General features: G+C 38.5%; 1 protein-coding gene across 1 annotated transcript in view; it reads left to right on the forward strand.

Annotated features, from left to right (window-relative positions):
- The first annotated feature begins 2,875 nt into the window (after positions 1 to 2,875).
- mafgb (v-maf avian musculoaponeurotic fibrosarcoma oncogene homolog Gb) overlaps positions 2,876 to 5,272 on the forward strand; it is a 36,560-nt gene continuing 34,163 nt past the window's right edge. Inside the window, exon 1 of the mRNA XM_014014017.1 lies at positions 2,876 to 3,061. The gene's annotated coding sequence lies outside the window, so the exon portion shown is untranslated. The remainder of the gene's footprint in view (positions 3,062 to 5,272) is intronic.

Genomic DNA, 5,272 nt, shown 5'->3' on the forward strand with positions numbered 1-5,272 from the left:
GACTTTATTCTCACAGCATAATGACTTTAATCTCGTAATATAACGACTTTAATCTCGTAATATTATGAATTTATTCTCATAGTATTATGACTTTTATCTCGTAATATTACGACTTTATTCTCTTAATATTATGACTTTATTTTTAAACGACGTTAATGTCGTAATATTATGACTTTAATCTTGTAATATTATGACTTTTATCTCGTAATATTACGACTTTTATCTCGTAATATTATGACTTTTATCTCGAAATATTACGACTTTTGTCTCGTAAATTACGATTTAATTCTCTTAATATTATGACTTTATTTTTATATGACTTTAATGTCGTAATATGACTTTATTCTCGTAATTAAAAAAAATTAAAAATCTTGTGTGGCCTTAATACTCCATCGTAAATGTGAACAAGTGGAGGACAAAAAAAGATAAATAAACGGGCTTTTGAAAAAAGTATCACACCTCTTGAACTTTTTTGCGTTTTGTCACATTACAGTCACCAACATCAAAGTAATTTACTGGGATTTTATGTGGTTTTACTATTATTATTAATTATTTTTAAGTTTTTATTCAGCCCCATCTGCTCCGATATGCAATCAGCTGCTTCTTGATTAGTCAGTAGGGGCAGCACGATTTTGTCCTAATGACTTTATTCTCTTAATATTATGACTTTATTTTTATACGACTTTAATGTTGTATAAAACGTTCACAGCAAGAAGATCATGTATTTGATCCCCAGTTCAGACCTGGGGTTTTTCTGTGCAAAATTTGCATGTTTTTGTGCTTACTTGGGTTTTCTCTGGGTCCTCTGGTTTCCTCCCACAGACTAAAAACATGTACAATAGGTTGCCTTCAGGCCCAGGCTGCCTCTGCAAAAGAGATCTGTGATCTCAATGGGGTTTTCCTGGTAATAAAGGTGAAAAAAAAAGTCCACCTGCGTTTGTGAATACAGGTGGACTCCGAAGACCTCAGTAGTTTATTAAAACAGCATCACGAACACCAAGGAGCACACCAGACAGATCAGGGATAAAGTAGATTAAAAATATAAAGCAGGGTGAGGTTAAATAACAATATATATACCAAGCTTTGAACATTTCACAGAGCCACTCTTTAATCCATCCTCTGAAAATACAGATTTCTTTGTTGTAACAATGCTTTATGTCAATAAATCTTATACTGTTGGAAAGTCTGTTAATTTCCCTTTTAAATGGTGCCACATTTGTAAGGAACATGCATTTATAGGATGAGCAGCAGAGCTGAGTGTGCAGGGTGAGAACATGGAACATTTGCCAATTCTACTCTGCCAAACAGCTTATTTTTCTGTTTAAATAAACACGTGTTTTGAGCTTCTGGTACCCCCACCCAGGTGCTGCCAATCAGGTGCCTGTTATAAGATTTATTGACAAGAAGCACTGATATATCAAAGAAATAATTTACCAAACACAAATGTCTTTACATTTTTTGCTAAGTTTAGAAAGAGAATGACACAACTATAAACTAGACTTGAGCACCCACCTTAACTAACATGCTGCAGAGGAGAACATGAATCTGCAAAGCAGCTAAGAAGCTACAATGTAACTCAGGAGGAGCTGCAGAGATCCACGGCTGAGGTGGGACGATCTGTCCACGGGACAGCTATTGGTCCTGCCCTCCATAAATTAGGCTTTAATGGAACAATGGGAGGAAGAAAGCCATAAGAAGTCTTGAACGCAAATCATGCAGGATATACAGGAAATGTGTTGAAGATGCTTTGGTTAGATGAGACCAAAATTATTTCTTTATGTGTGTGACAGAAAAGTAACAGTGCACGACAGCAGCACCGTGCTGTGGGGATTATTTTTCTCCTGAAAGATGCATCATCTTTGAGTTAATCATCTATGGGCAAGTTTTCAGCAAACAGCTCTTTGGGAATAACCTTGATGGTGCTCAAATACTACTTTATGTCTGTCAAAGTAATAAAGAGCATTTTCAAAGAGTAGGCAACAAATTGTGATCTACTCTTGTAAAACAATGGATCACCATCTGTCAGAGTTTGTCCCAGAATGTGATATCCAGCATGGATTGAAGAGTTATAAAGAAAAAGTTGACTAAATAATGTTGTTGTTGTTGTTGTTGTTGTTGTTGTTGTTGTTGTTGTTGTTGTTGTTGTTGTTGTTGTTATTTGGGTCATTTAGTTCAAAAACGCAGAGTAGCCTTTCCAAACTCATCATACAAACTCCAAAAACACACATTTCTGTTTCTAAACTTTGAGTTGTTTTGTGCCCTGAAGTTTAACAAATGTTTTTTAATAACATATTTTAAAGGAACTAATAACGAGTAGAAACTGCATTTTTTGAAAGATAATAAGACAAGAAAAAGTTTTCTAAAAGAAAATTAGAAACAGAAAAGTACTTATTCAGAATCTTTCTTTACCAAGACTAGTTGCTTTGAGTTTAGATGCTGAGTTTTTAGTGAGGTTTGTATTAGTTTGATAGCGGAGGACAAAAAGCTCTCATAAGTGAGAGTATTAGGAGAGCAGCTTCAGCAGACTTCATGTTGTGGAACATTTCTCAGATATTCAAACCCATTCCTGTGCTCAAAGTTACTATATTTTGGATTAACAGGTGCTACTTTGTGTTGAATTGAGATAGGTTTGTATTCAGGTAATGTACAGGTACATAATGATGGAAAATGATGGAAGAGGTGTGGTAGCTTGTGAAAAGTCATGTCCTTATTGTAATTGGACAATTTAAAGCTGTAGGATTAGTTTATTTTCTTTAAACCAATATGCATGCACCAGTGTCCTTTGATTAAATTGCACCCTGCATGCTTTTTGTGTTTATTTGTGCTTGCAGTGGTTTTTACTCTCCCGCTGAAGTGCCTGGTTAATCCCTCTTTTATTCATCACTCGCTTCTGCCACTGTCTGTTGAGATTAGCCACTCCAGGAGAGACTTTTATTTGCGTCTCATTATTAGATTTCTGTCACATTTTGCAGGTTTGAGTGCCTTTCTCCTTCTGCGTGTGTGGAAGATGTGTCAATCAACCTGACACCAGCTGAGGGTCTGACATGGCAGTTCAGCAGAGGTGGGTATTAACAAGGTAAATTTACCTGAACTGTACTTAAGTAAAGTTTTTTAGATTTTGTACTTTCAGTAGAATTTTTGAGGAAAGCTTTTACTTCACTACATTTTAATGATAGAAATCATACTTTTTAACTACTACTCGACTTTTTACTCCTCCCACCGGACGTGGGAGGAGTTCGAAGAGGCCATGGAAAAAGACTTCCGTACGGCTTCGAGGTGATTCTGGTCCACCATCTGGCGTCTCATTGGGGGAAAGTGGTTCACCACCAACACTGTTTATGGTGGGGATGGTGTGCTGCTGACCTCAACTAGAGACGTTGTGGGTCAGTCGACAGAATACTTTAAATACTTTAAAGATCTCTTCAGTCCCACCGACACGTCTTCCAGTGAGAAGCAGCGCTCTCCAGTCTCTGGAACCGAGGTCACTGAGGTGGTTAGGAAGCTCCTCGGTGGCAAGGCGCCGGGGGTGGATGAGATTCGCCTGAAGTTCCTTAAGGCTCTGGATGTTGTGTTGGTTGATGCGACTCTACAATATCGGGGGCAGTTCCCCAGGATTGGCAGACCAGAGTGGTGGCACCCCCCTGTTTAAAAAGGGGGACCGAAGAGTGTGTTCCAACTATAGGGGATCACACTTCCAAACCTCCCTGGTAAGGTCTATTTAGGAGTCCTGGAGAGGAGGGTCTATTGGATAGTTGAATCTTGGATTCAGGAAGAGCAGTGTAGTTTTTGTCCTGGTCATGGAACACTAGACCAGCTCTACACGCTCAGCCGGGTTCTGGAGGGGTCATGGGAGTTTGCTCAACCAGTCTACATGTTTTGTGGACTTGTAGAAGGTGTTCGACTGTGTCCCTCGGGGACTCCTATGGGGGGTACTCACAGATAAAAAATTTTTGTTACAGTCTCTGGACTTTACTGAGTGACTGTACTTATTTTCTCCATATTTCTTAGTAATCAAACAACTTGAATACCTCATTTTTAACTTACTTTCATGTGTCTCTGAAGAGACCAGTTGTTGAGAAACAGCTGACCACACTCAGAGCAGCTCAAATGTGTTGATGCTGTTTGCACTTGTTTTAGGAAGCCTGCGCTCCTTCCAGCCTCTGTAACTGTTTTTAGTTTTTGACCCAGAGTTTGACTTTAGTTTTAGCTGAGAGTACCATCATCCTTATTGACCTCAGTCTCTGAAGAGTTGGAATTGTCTTCATTTATATTCAGATGTGAGGTCATGGTAGTTTCTGGTCCTTCATCATCCTCTCCATCAGTTGCTGCTTCCTTCCTGTCAGTTGAGTTGCTGGTTGGAACATCTGTTTCTTCCACTTGGTGTTGAAGAAACTGTGACAACAGGGGTTTAACTCTTCATCATCATCACTGACTTCAGTCTCTGAAGAGTCCGAATCATCTTCAGACTTCCAGCACAAGTCAGACTGCTGTTATCTACGGAAATACTCAGAATACTCAGCCATAAAATCAAGAACATTGTGGACAACCCTGACCATCCTCTTCATCAGACTGTCATAGAAAAACAGTGTCTTCAGTTGGAGAATTCTTTAGTTTCATTGTAATATAGACCGTTACAGACATAATAATACACACAATAAAGGCTTTCATCATCATCATCATCGTCATAGTCATCGTCATCGTAATCTTTCCTGCCTGCATCACCATCTACAATAATTTTTAGTTAAATGAGTTACTACATTTAAGTTTTCTTTGGGATCAAAAAAGTATTTTTTAAATTGAATTGAATTGAATTGAATTAATAAGGATTCAGATATTGGTTCTTTCTACTGCTCTTCCACAGTCTTATCTAACAGTGTTCACTGCTTCACTGTCAAAACATCTGATGCTTGATCACTAGTATTTAGTTGCACCACCTTTGGCTTTTATAATGGCTTGCAGTCTCTGAAGCATGGACTTGATGAGTGACAAACAGTAATCATCAATTTGGTGCCAACTCTCTTTGATAGCAGTTGCCAGATCAGCTTTGCAGGTCAGAGCCTTCTTGTGGACCTTTTTTTTTCAGTTTCCACCACAGGTTTTCAATTGGGATGAGATCTGGACTATTTACAGGCCAAGACATCGACTGAATGTGTCTTTCTCCCAGGAATGCCTTCACAGTTTTTGTCCTATGGCACGATACATTGTCATCTTGGAAAATTATTTCATCACCTCCAAACATCTGTTCAATTGAAGGGATGAGAAAACTGTCCAA

Source organism: Austrofundulus limnaeus, unplaced genomic scaffold (assembly GCF_001266775.1).
Source record: "Austrofundulus limnaeus strain Quisiro unplaced genomic scaffold, Austrofundulus_limnaeus-1.0 Scaffold109, whole genome shotgun sequence".
NCBI lineage: Eukaryota > Metazoa > Chordata > Actinopteri > Cyprinodontiformes > Rivulidae > Austrofundulus > Austrofundulus limnaeus.